This window comes from Taudactylus pleione, unplaced genomic scaffold (genome assembly GCF_031769625.1).
Source record: "Taudactylus pleione unplaced genomic scaffold, aTauple2 ptg001370l, whole genome shotgun sequence".
NCBI lineage: Eukaryota > Metazoa > Chordata > Amphibia > Anura > Myobatrachidae > Taudactylus > Taudactylus pleione.
This window is the reverse complement of record NW_028285770.1, coordinates 131,990-145,102: the sequence shown is the minus strand read 5'-3', so window position 1 is coordinate 145,102 and position 13,113 is coordinate 131,990.

The window sequence follows — 13,113 nt, the reverse complement described above, 5'->3', positions numbered from 1 at the left end:
CTTGTGAGCAACTGTGATGCATTGGTTCCGCCTGTGGTGCCATTTCCGATGTGACAGCTGGTTCCTGTGTGTCCTATGCTGCTCCATTGACATGGGGTTCCTGGAGGCGGTGTGACGCAGCAGTTGGCCTGTTACAAGTGATACCTATAAGTGGGTGTTTGGTATGGGTATTTAACTTGTCCATTAGGCATTGTGATCTGAGTCCCCTGACGAAGGAGGTATGAAACAGCTGTCGGGACCTATCAGGTTGAGAGCATGGCTCCCTGAGCCCTTTGGAGGCTACTTTAACTGGATATTATGTGCTGAGTATCATAACTTATGTTTTGTTATGCATTGCTTGTTTCTAAAACCTGAGTATTTTTCATTAAATATGCTATTTTTTTCTAAATTGTGTGCTGGATTTGTCCTTGTTTGGCTCTGCTGTAACAATCGATGTTATCCGAGCCCCCTGAATCTGGATATTTTAAGTGATGTGTGCGTCCTATATTTTTTTCTTTTTTTTTTACATATATATTGTGATATCTTGGGGGTAATTAGCTCAGCAGAGGGGGGATATATACATATATGCGTACATAGTAATGCCCCTGTAGTGCCGTTTATACAAAAAAAACACTTACCTTAATCCCCGCTCCTGCATCTGCCGCCGTCCTGTCTGTCTGGTTGCTCCTCGGAACTATGGGAGAGACGTCATGGGGAAAGCCGGAAGCTGGAGTTCAGGAGAGAACTCCAGCCTCCGGCTATCGTGGCACTGCAGGGAAGGAGCCGGGCACCCGCTTGTAATAACATCTCAGCTTGGAGACCCTCTGTGGCGCCGGGCGCCATAAAATGAACTACTGTACAGAAGCTCATTCTGACCTGACCAACTGCTGAGCTGCTGATCGCGGAAGCGCCGAGGGGGCAGCGGCAGGCAGGGGGGGTGTCCCGGGAGGGGGGGGGGGCAGCAGCAGAGCCGTCGGATGCCCCTTTATAAGCATTTGCTTATAATGCCTATGCCTAGGGCCAGCTCTGCCTCAAGTCATATACTCACTCCATAAGAAGGTGACACTCAGGATCTTGAAACATTAAAGATACAGAAATGCTACTATAGGAATAGTTCCAATGTTTCAATTATTATTTAAACATTAACTTCCCTGATGAAAGTTTTAATAAAAACTAAAATATCGAAGCTATTTATATAATAGAATTTCTGCATCTTTGATGTTTCAAGTCCCTGAGTGCCATTTTCTGATCGAGGGAGTATATAGAAATAGATATAGCTATACAGTATATACATATAAAAACTACATCCTCCATTGAGTATTGAGGGCAGCGGTGCAGCCTGCTTCTGTTACAGAAAAAGTTCCTTACAAACAGCATTTGGTTTCTCCACAAAATCCGCAAGCAGCAACTATCGCCAGGGTTCGACAGTCTGGACTGCTCACACCATATAATTATGTTTATTAATATTAAAATGATTATATTTTATTTATAAAGAGCTGACATATTACACAGGTTGGAAATATAGGGAGATCATTTTATAAATAACTGATGAATAATGACAAGGAATAGAAAGTAATTATGATCTTGCCCAATAAGCTTCCAATCTAAGAGATGTAGTGAACAATAGACACATAAGGTAGCAGAATAAAAAATATTTTTATTATCCTTTAGTTTTATGGTGCCACAAGGGTTCTGCAGCACCTTACGAATGAGCAAGAAAACAGTGACTTACAGTACAATACAATGAAGGACAATGACATGGTTTATAAACATTGCTGTTTCAAGTTTTCCAGAGGGAAGGAGCAGCACAGGCAAAACCTTGGAGGCAGCAGTGGGAGGAAGTAATCAGTTGGCAGGAGAGGCGGCATACAATGTAGAGCGAAGTGGATGGGAGGTAGTGTGAAGGAAGATATGGTCAGAGATGTAAATGGGAGAGGATTGGGTGAGGGCTTTGTAAGTGAGTGTGAGAAGCTTGAATTGGGTTCTGAAATGGAGGGGGAGCCAGTGAAGGGCTTACATGAGAGTGGAGGCACATTTAGTACATTTGGAAAAGAAGATGAGCTGGGCAGCAATACTGAGGACTGATTGGAGTGGAGAGAGGTAGGAGTAAGGGAGGCCATATAGGAGGAGACTACAGTAGTCCAATCTAGAGATGACTAATGAATGGATTATGGTCTTTGTTGCCTCCAGGGTGATAGAGTCTGATCCTAGAAATATTTCTGAGGTGGAAAAGGCAGGATTGCGAAAGGTACTGAATGTGTGGTTAGAAGGAGAGGGACAGCGCACTTGGGGGCTAGAGTAGATGGTTGCGCTGCCAATAGATGAAAATTAAATTGTGGGGTTATGTGGGAGGGTGAGAAGATGATCAGTTCAGTCTTAGACATGTTAAGTTTAAGAGAGCACTGGGACATACATGAAGGAATAGCAGAGGGACAGTTGGAGATACAAGTGAGGAGAGAGAGTGAGAATCAGGGGAGGAGAGGTAGATGTGAGTGTCATCAGCAAAGAGATAATATTGGAGGCCAAAAGAGCTGATGAGCTTACCTAGAGAGAATTTATAGAGGGAGAATAGGAAGGGTCCCAGAACCTTGAGGTACACCTACTGTTAGTGGAAGTGGGGGCAAAGTGGAGTCATGAGAGAAGATGGAGAAAGAGTGGTCAGAGAGGTAGGAGGACAGCCAGGAGAGAGCAGTATCCTGCAGACCAAGGGAGTGAAGGATTTTCAGGAGGAGAGAGTGGTCTACAGTTTCACAAGTCAGGAAAAATGATTAGAGTGTAGTGACTCTTGCATTTGGCAGCAAGAACATCATTGCTGACTTTTGTAGACCAGCTTCAGTGAAGTGGAGAGTATGGAAGCCAGACTGAAATGGGTTGAGCAGGGAGTGGGAGTAAAGAAAGTCAGCAAGGCGGTTGTAAACAATCTGCTCAATGAGTTTGGTGTCAAATGGGAGGAGAGAGATGGGGCGGTAGTTGGAGAGAATGTTAGAATATAGTCTGGGTTTTTTAAGTATGGGGGAGACAAGGACATGCTTGAATGCAGGGTGGACAGTGCCTGATGTGAGGCAGAGATTAAAAAGGTGTGCAAGATGGAAAAAGGTAACAGAAGAGAGGTCGTAGAGGAGGTGGGAGGGGATAGGGCCAATGGGGAGGAGGTAGAAGGGAGGAGGACTGGATGAGGGCCATGACTTCATCTCTAGATACAGGGGAGAAAGATGTCAGAGTTGGTAAGATGGATGGGGAGGGGTTGTCTGGGAAAGAAGGGGGTGGGGTGCTGATGGTCTGGTTCGATGAGATGTCCTGAAGTATGGAGTAAATTGTAGATGTGAAGTGGGTGGCAAAATCAAGGGCAGAAAGTGAGGAGGGGAGTCGAGAAGTAGGAGGGCAAAGGAGGAGGTTGAAAGTTTTGAAGAAACAACGGGGCATTTGAGGACTGGGAGGTGATAAGGTTCTTGAAATATGACTGTTTAGAGAGAGAGAGGGCGGCACTGTAGGTTGAGAGCATAAATTTGAAATGGAAGTCTGCACCAGAGCGCTATTTCCTCCACTGTTGCTTGGAAGTTCTTGAGCACTTTTTTTTAGGTACCTGGGTACATTTGGAGTGCCAGGGTTGGGGTGCAGATCTGTGAGGGTGAATAGTGGTTGCTGATGTAACAGAGGGCTTGATTCAATACGGATCGTAAATGCATATACAGTTGCGATTATGCACGCAGTTCAACTGTGATAGTATGTTAATTCATTGCGATCACTATACCGTTGCAGTACTACACAAAGATGCCCACCTTACTTAGCACACATCCATAATGTTTAGCAAGGCGGCAAAACCATTGGTACAAGAGAGTACCATCTCAGCCTCACGCACACTTGCACAGCCACTGACCTTACTCAGAGTTTGCTAATTTTCCCTGCACGCTATGAGTCCTAATTTATGCATGCCCCTGCAATGGCGTCCGAACGCACTGGCACGCCTGCATTTTCCAGACCCTCCCTGTCACCTCCCACAACCGGGAGGTGACGGGGGGGTCAATCACTCAATCACTCTGCAATGGGTCTGCATAGTCACTTCATTCACATTCCCAATCCCAGCGGCCGGTTCGTGTACGCGCATGCGTACGCATGCGCAGAACGAAGCAATCACCCGACTGCATGTATATTAACAACTGCGTTCCTTGCTGAATCAGCCCCAGAGTCAAGAGCAGAAGTGAGGCAGGCATTGTAAAGGGAAATTACTTGTTCAAGGCAGGATAGAGAGATAATGGGGGAGAGAAGTGTCAATAGCTTCAAGGTTATGTTTAGTGATGGTAACCTTAGGATGCAGAGGTGGAGAAGATGTGAGGGATAAGTTAAAAGAGATAAGGTACTGGTCAGAAAGGGGGAATGGGGAATTGATGTAATCAGACATATTACAGTGGTGAATGAAGACCAGATCAAGTGAGTGTCCACTCACAATTGACGCATAAGGTAATGGAATAACAATTATAGCTGTTGGTGGAGAGCGGCTGGCTATAATAAGGCAAGATCATTTTCTGCCACCAATATTAATGCAACCAATGTGGGGACCTACATTATTGTTCAGATGGTACTGCTGGAATGAGGACAGACAATGGAAGGTGGTGCCATAAAACATGAATTTGTCATTGTAGAAAATGTAACACATTTAGATGCTGGTAACCACACCTGTCCTTCTCATCTTCTGGTTCCAGAGCACTCTTTCACGTTTGTGCTGCATGGGTATTCTAGTGGTTACCCATAGCTCGGAGTAGCTGTATGTTTGTTTTTTTCCCCATAACCCACAATTAGAGGTTCTTGACTTAATGTTGCTCAGCTCAAACCTGGTCAGCAAGGAGATGAACTATAAGTGCCAGCATTACAATGACTTGGTGAGTTTTATTTTATTCTGGACTGCTGGAAGAAAGAAGAACAGATCCACAAAGATTTAGACGATGACTGAAGTTTTATTAAAAAAAATATGTATGCTGATATTTGTAGTTCTACAAACTCCAGCATATCTTCATGTTGTTTAACATCTATTTTGTGAAGAAACAAAAGAGACGACATGGAATGGAAGTAGGGGCATAGAGGCCAGTGATATGATAAACAATATCTTTTGTGACTATTTTATTTAAATTAAATACAAAAAAATATGAGCCTTAATCAATATCTGTTTTAATCATAACCTATTTGTTTCTTTCAGAATTTTCCTTTGCCTGCCTGGACCTTTTCTGAGATGTGGAGAGTGTAAGTATATCCCAAACAGTGAGGATGTCACAGTGATTGTAGTTAGGGGAGGGTTAGCCTGGTTATTTACAGCAATGTCCGTGTGCCTTAAATGAATCCTTTCAAATAATTACTTTTTTTCTTTACATGATAAATTTCTGTAGAAAGAATCCATAGCATTCAGTAGCTGAGCAAATTGCTGATATAAAGGCATCTGACAGCAAAGCATGCAGGGAAAAAGGCACCTGCAGTGTTTTTGGTTATGGTCAAGCAAATTACCTCAAAATATTTGTTTCAAATAAACTTCCTGAGACAATAATTCACTGCTAGCCCTCAACATGTACCGGCTCCTGCAGAGAGAAATAGGTGAGGCTAAGTGGATTGTAATCACAATTCTTGTTAACCTGCAGCATTGGGAGGTATGATTCACAATAAGGGTTGTATATTTCAGTGGCAAATGCAGGATTTCTAGAGGGGGGTTTCCAAATGCTTGATTTTAGAGCGAGTGTGGCTGGTCCATGAAGAGGGCAGAATTAGTACTCAACAAGTTATAATATGCGTCATACAAAGTGTATTGTGTATCATAATTCCAGTATATACAGGACCAGTGATCACAGTAAGCCATTATATGTGGCAGTAGGGCCATCCTTCCTGAGCTGGATGTTTTTATTTTAGATGTGGGCACCATTCCAGAGCATTGGAGCAAGTCCGGGAGTCTGGAGGAGCAGCAGAAGAACCTAGCACTGCCCTGGACATATATGTACATATTGGGCTCTATAGCAGTGCATCCCTCCGTGATCAAGCATACGGCGAAACGCGCGTTGGGGGAGCAACGGGTGCCCGCGGCTATACGGCACGAGGCATCCAAACTACTAGTTTGTGCCCAGCGGGGATTCTCCCGCACCCAGCATTGACATTCTGTCAGAACCCGGGGACAGCGGCTCGCGAGCACCAGTCTCGCGCGGTGAGATTATCCGGACAGCAAGGATAAATTTGCTGTATGCCCGCATATGATTTACATACTCTGTGTATACATAGTTGCCTTATTTTTATCTCACACTATTAGAACACATATAATTGATTCTATTACAATTGTGATTACCAACTTTAACATGAGATTTACTAACAAACTTTTTCCTTTCAACTTAGAGTTTGCATTACGATAATAGACAATTGTATGTCAACTTACCTTTCATCTTATTAAGGGGATATAATTGTAGTAAACACTGCTGGCAGCCAAAATAAGGAGTGGATATGTGAATATTTTCATATCTTCTTGATGATATTACTTTGTATTTACAGGTGATTACTCATGAGATGGATATATGAGTAACAGAGATATACATACAGAATTTCTATAGTATGTTTAACATTTACTAGAAAGATCGGAGCATAATATTGGGTGTATAAGATTTTTTCTACTATTGAATTTATATGTAAATATATTCTATTAAACTGCGGGCAATCTCAATAAAGTAGTTCTCTCATTGGGTGTCCTATGCGACAGTATGACACCCAAAAGCAGAAATGAAATGTGAGTAAAGTCCCCGTTTATCTGTTGTTTCCAAGGGTAACCTGCTCTCCGGCAATCTCTCACTCTTCATAGATAGCTTTCAGCAGAGGTGAAGAGCAGTAGAATGAGGAGTAGCAGTCCTATGCTCTGACTTTTTCTATTTTTGATTCTATACGTATAAGTCAGATGAATGATACTAAAGGACACAAACTAATAAGCAGTTAATTTATTAACTCTTTATTGAAATGCTGTTAAAATTACCTTCTTTCATATTTCGCCATTGCGGAGGATATTATATTTGCTTTTTTATCTCTATTTGAGAATATTTTCTATACCACTATTTTTGTGTTATATGTTGTATGTGCCTATATATGTTATAAATTGAATGTCTTTGTTGGGTCAGATATGGTCATCAAATATATAGATGACCTATCGTTTTAATTGCTCTCATTAAAAGTTATATTTTAGGGGCCAATTATATTTCTAGTTGCCCCCATATCCATATTTATCAAAAGTGCTCACACAAGAGAGTTTCTTTTTTTCTTTTCTTCCGTTTATATATACTGCATTGCATTAAACTCTAGTGAGCACCGCCACTCCAGTTATCAGAATAGTACATTTAGTTAAATCAGGTGTATTTAGTGGCTTCGTAATTTTTCAACAATATACTTTACTTATAACAGCCTGTGCGACGTATCCCCTTTTCCCCACATCCCCTTTACTGCATATGGTCCATGAAGAGGGCAGAATTAGTACTCAACAAGTTATAATATGCGTCATACAAAGTGTATTGTGCATCATAATTCCAGTATATACAGGACCAGTGATCACAGTAAGCCATTATATGTGGCAGTAGGGCCATCCTTCCTGAGCTGGATGTTTTTATTTTAGATGTGGGCACCATTCCAGAGCATTGGAGCAAGTCCGGGAGTCTGGAGGAGCAGCAGAAGAACCTAGCACTGCCCTGGACATATATGTACATATTGGGCTCTATAGCAGTGCATCCCTAATAGTGCATGTTTTCCAGATCTCCTAGTTGGTGCACAGGTTATTTATTACTGACTGATACATGTTAAAAGATCCACAGGTGGTGCTAATTATTTCATTTGTGATACTGAGAAGAACATGCAACACTAGCAAAATTCTATTACATTACTATTTCTACTGTGGTCGTGTGTGTGCTGGGGAGGGGGGTTTCCAGGCAGACGGAAACCCCCCCCCCGTGTTTGCCTATGGATTTACTAAAGTGAGAGTTTTTAGAAGTGGAGATGTTGCCCATAGCAACCAATCAGATTCTAGTTATTATCTTCCAGAAGGTGCTAGATAAATGTTAAGTAGAATCGGATTGGTTGCTACGAGCAACATCTCGACTTCTAAACACCCACATTTTCGTAAATATACCCCTAAAAGTGCTCCATAACCTCTGCCTCTGTTGTGGCACTACCCTTACATTGGGGCAGGCCCTGCTTCCTGCTTTACCCTTAAAACTGAAATGTAATCTTCCTTAAAATTGCCACACAGATATCAAGTTGCTAATTTCCTTATAATTGATTTGATTGGGAAACAATCTGGTTGATCATGTTAGTTTTGAAGTAATTGTGATACTTTAAATAGGCCAGTTACAGAACATACAGGATGTCACTTATGAAGTGCCTCGCATTATGCCTTACACTGCTGCACCTCAAGGGTACACAGAGGGTACACACACAAAGGCTGCTGCCATCTAGACACACTGTATCAGAAATGTCTGGTAAAAGAGATGGGAGTTTCTCTGCAGAGACAGCAGGCAGCTTAGCTCAGGCATGAGGATGGTCTGTCTTATGGGCGTGTTATGGGAGTGTTGCGGGTGTATCAGTGAGAGTGGCTGTGTACACGGTCGCTAACTCCTCACACAGGAGGCCATACACACAGGAGGCCATACACACAGGAGGCCATACACAGGTGGAGAATCGGCACCTGACACATGGCTGGTGCAAGTTTTGATTGTGCGACCGATGGTGGAGTCTATAGATGTACACTAGGGAAGGTATTTGCATCAGCATTTGCATAAAACCGCAAATGGGCGAACATCAATAGACGATGTACAAAGAGGTGGGGAAATCTTTAGAAGGTGCACTGTGCTTCCATTTTGGCAGGACAGCCCCAAGTGACAGACAACATGAAGGACAGAGGTTTCCCCAAAGTGGATGTTGCTGGGTGGACCTTGGGTTGTGTAGGCTGGTTCGGGGTATGGGTGTGTTGGTGGCCAAGCTTTTTTGTTTTGCCTCAGTTTTGCATTTTTCAATGATGAAAAGTAAACACACATCACATCATAATCTAACATCCTACATTGTAGCAGCCTATGCTATGGCCTGGCCAGGACCCAGCACAAGGCACATGATAGTATAGAGTGAAGTGTATTTTTGGTATCTTATACAGGGCCTGATTCAGAGGTGGATGCTGTTGTAGTTGGTAAATAGTTCCAGCCTGCCCCTTTGAGTACTAGTGTGCGCCTGACAGTGCAAGCACTGAAATGCCCCCTTTCAATGCCCATGGAAGGTGCAACTTGACCAGTGGCACCTGCGCATGCAGGGGGGGTTTCTGAGTACCTAGAAACCCCCCCTGGCCACCGCTCTATTAACAGGCAGCTGAACAACAGCAGCCGACTTTGTACACAGGCTGGGACTGGGCTGGGCTGGCTGATTGAAGGGGGAGCTGCAGCTGCAGTGCGCTGTTCCGAGGATGGTGCATCGTGAGAGGCTGCTGCCCAGTGACTCGCTGATTGTATCCCCCGGAGCCCCACAGGTGTGTGAATTACATGTGGGGATGCGCGACAGAGGAAAGGAGGTGCCGGCGGGGATGTGTATGTGGTGTCTTGCCAGCTCAGGGTGGTTGCCGGTGAGGGGACAGGGGTTGTTGGCGGGGGAGGTGGGAATCTTTAATAAATGATTCTGTATTTGCCTACATTAACTTTTAAAGTGAAAGAGGTGTGTGTAGTCTTTGTCAGTTTGTGTGTCAGAATGTGTGTGTGAGAGTGTGTAGTCTTTGTCAGTGTGTGTGTGTCAGTAAGTAGTCTTTGTCAGTGTGTGTGTGTCAGTATGTAGTCTTTGTCAGTGTGTGTGTCAGTAAGTAGTCTTTGTCAGTGTGTGTGTCAATAAGTAGTCTTTGTCAGTGTGTGCATGTCTGCAATGCTGAACGGTCTATAAAAAAAAATATATATATATATATATATCTGTGTGTGTATGTGTGTGTACTGTATGTGTATGTATGTATATATATATATATATATATATATATATATATATTAGGGATGTGCAGGCTCGGATAGGTTCGAGTTTGCACGTTGAGTTCGGATTGTTCCCTCCAAAAAAACGGAACTCAGAAAGAGGCAAAACGTCATCTTGCATGGACCAGGAATGATGATGTTCGTCCATGCAAGATGACGTTTTGCCTCTTTCTGAGTTCCGTTTTTTTGGAGGGAACAATCCGAACTCAACGTGCAAACTCGAACCTATCCGAGCCTGCACATCCCTAATATATATATATATATAGATATATGTATATACTTGTGTACTTTACGGACTCATTGCCTTATTATAGAGAACTTTCGGTGAAAGTTATCCCCTTGCGGGCTTACCACGCTTCGGGCTCGGTGGCTCGCTACGCTCGTCACATGGTTATATTCCCTCTCTGTGCCCACTTGGATGGTAGGGAATGACGCTGGACACTTAATATGGTAATAAGTCTGTAAAGTACACAAGTACTACATAGATATACGGTATGTATATATATATATATATATATATATATATAAATCAGTTTGGAAACCCCCCTTACAAAATCCTGCGTTTGCAACTGAGTGGTTTTGAACACTCTGACATTGGTACACCAACATGTGCACCATGCACCCTATGGCTGGCGCAGTGTCTCCTTCAGAAATTGCTCTAAAAATGGCTTCTGTAGCTGTGTTTGGAAATGCAGCAGCATACACTGACACACCAAGACACTCCCATAACACGCTATAGGACATCTCCCAGTCACCACGCAGGAACGCATGGTTTTGCCTTGCCGTTCCTAATGCCAGTGTTGCTGTAGGCAACAGCGTACATTCAATGAATGCATGTGTCATACTGGTTTTCATTATTTTTCGTGCATAGGCAGTAGCCAATAATAATCACTGAACTGTTCAAACAGGGTCCACCTCTGAATTAGGCCCACAGACAGGTGACGTTAGTGGCCGTTTAACTTTATGGCGGTGCTCTACATGCATCTGATTGACCAGTGTTTCCTTTGAAAGGAGTCCTCATCCTGATGTGCACAGTGTGCTCCTGATGGGGCTGTGTTGTCCTAATAAGAATGTGGCACAGTAAATGTTGACTTTATGCAAAAATCCAATTGCCTCATTTTGCCTTAGCATGGTGTGACTATTCAGTTATCTTCCTGCTGCTTTGGCATTACAGACAGAAGATCATTTTTCCCAGCTCACTGTGTAAGGAAAAGCAAATCATTGCTATTGCCCACAGAGCCTTAGCAGTACAGCTGCATCCACTGCCATCGCCTCCGAGCAGCTGTTACCTTGACATCTATGACCCAACCAACAGCTGCTATAAAATGTGCTACTGCAAATGGTAGTTGAACATGAGACAATATGGCTTTTGTTTTCCCCAACACTTGTCTTCATCATGTTTAACAGATAATAATTTCCTAACTTCATTTGCAGCTTGTTTTAACCCATTCACTTCTAAGGTTTTTTTTCACAAGTACATGGACCAGACTCATTTTGCCAGCTTCTTAGGCTACCCAAGTCTACTTCATCTTTTCATTCAGACTGACAGAACTTTCTTTAGAGAGTATTTCTAACCAAAGAAATGTACACCCACTGAAAGGGTGAGATGGTTTTGTTGGGCTGGAGAGAGGTTGTTTGGAAACATGGACCACTTAATAGTGTATTTATTTACTCATTAATTTAGAATGGGCATGGTTTGGTACAGAGAGGCTAAGATCCAGCTAATGTTAGGTCACTTGTAAGCACCATCATATGTTAGTTGGCAGACCTGTTAGTAATAGAGCACATTACCAGTGCTCTGACTTTGCTGAGGTGCAGTGACCTGGATTGCACCTCCCCTACCTTTCCAATGCATTACGAGAGGAGGCGATGAGTAACATGTCAGTTACATTATTGGGTTACTGTGACTACCCCTATGGCTAAGTGCCACAATAGGAAGCACAATGTTCCATTTGAGCACTGTGCTTCGCTGTAAGTGACTGTTCTGTATTGAATCTAGCCGTCACAGTGCCAGAACAAAAGAAGGTCAAGGAAAGGTCCATTAGAGTTTCAGCAGTGAATGGGATCAGGTCCGCTGCCATTTAAAAAAAACATTTAGATACCTTTTCAGCGTTTATTGAAATCTGGCAGAAAGTATCCATACTGTACATGCCTACTGACACTCTGATGTAGGGATGCTGCCTGGGACTCCTGGAGAGTAGATGATGCCTGGATGTCTCTGAGCAAAACCTGTCTCCTGCCAATGTCATGAAAAACAATATAAAGGAGAGCTAAAAAGACTGATAGGTAATCACTTGTATTTAGCATGTCCTAGATTAGATAGATAGATAGATAGATAGATAGATAGATAGATAGATAGATAGATAGATAGATAGATACAGGGCCAGCTCTAGGGGTGTTCGACAAGTGCAGTCGAACAGGGGCGCCACCCATAGAGGGTGCACCCCTCCCCATCATCCCGATTTCAGCGGGACAGTACTGTCCCACTGTTCAACCCGTGGGCCGAAGTGGCCCGCGGGTGGTCAAATCGTGGAGCCGGCCCTGGATAGATAGATAGTTTATTTATAAGGTATGTTTTTCCAAAAGGACTCAAGGTGGTTTACATTTGCAGTAAAGAAAACTATATTAGGGGAGGCAGCCATCTTGGACACACTACATTTGTTACACGGGCTTTATAAAAAAAATTAAATAATGCAAAGTACAAGATACAAGAGAGCTAATTCTGAGTTGGGAACAAATCAAAACAATCAAGTAACTTGGTATCAGAAACAAACCATGCAGCAAAAACAAACAATTTATTTGTGTTGTTCCATCGATGGAGGGAAACCATCTGGTTCTCCCCCCATCGATGGTATAAACATGTGACATCGTCCATGATTCTGATCCATTGATGGCCATCCCTAGCTCAGGCCCGGCAACGGGGTAGGGGCACATAACCAAAATCCTTAATGTCTGCGGCATCAACCGCCTAAATTTAGTTTACAGGCCGCACCAGCTTGCGCAACTAGGCAAAAATAAACAATCAAGGCCAGGCTAAACTCCGATGGTTACCCTGCTGACAGTCCTCCCCCCCTTGGACACAGCACCTGGTGCTGCGCCATAGTAATGAATGATACTACATTGACATCATTACGTGTGTCAC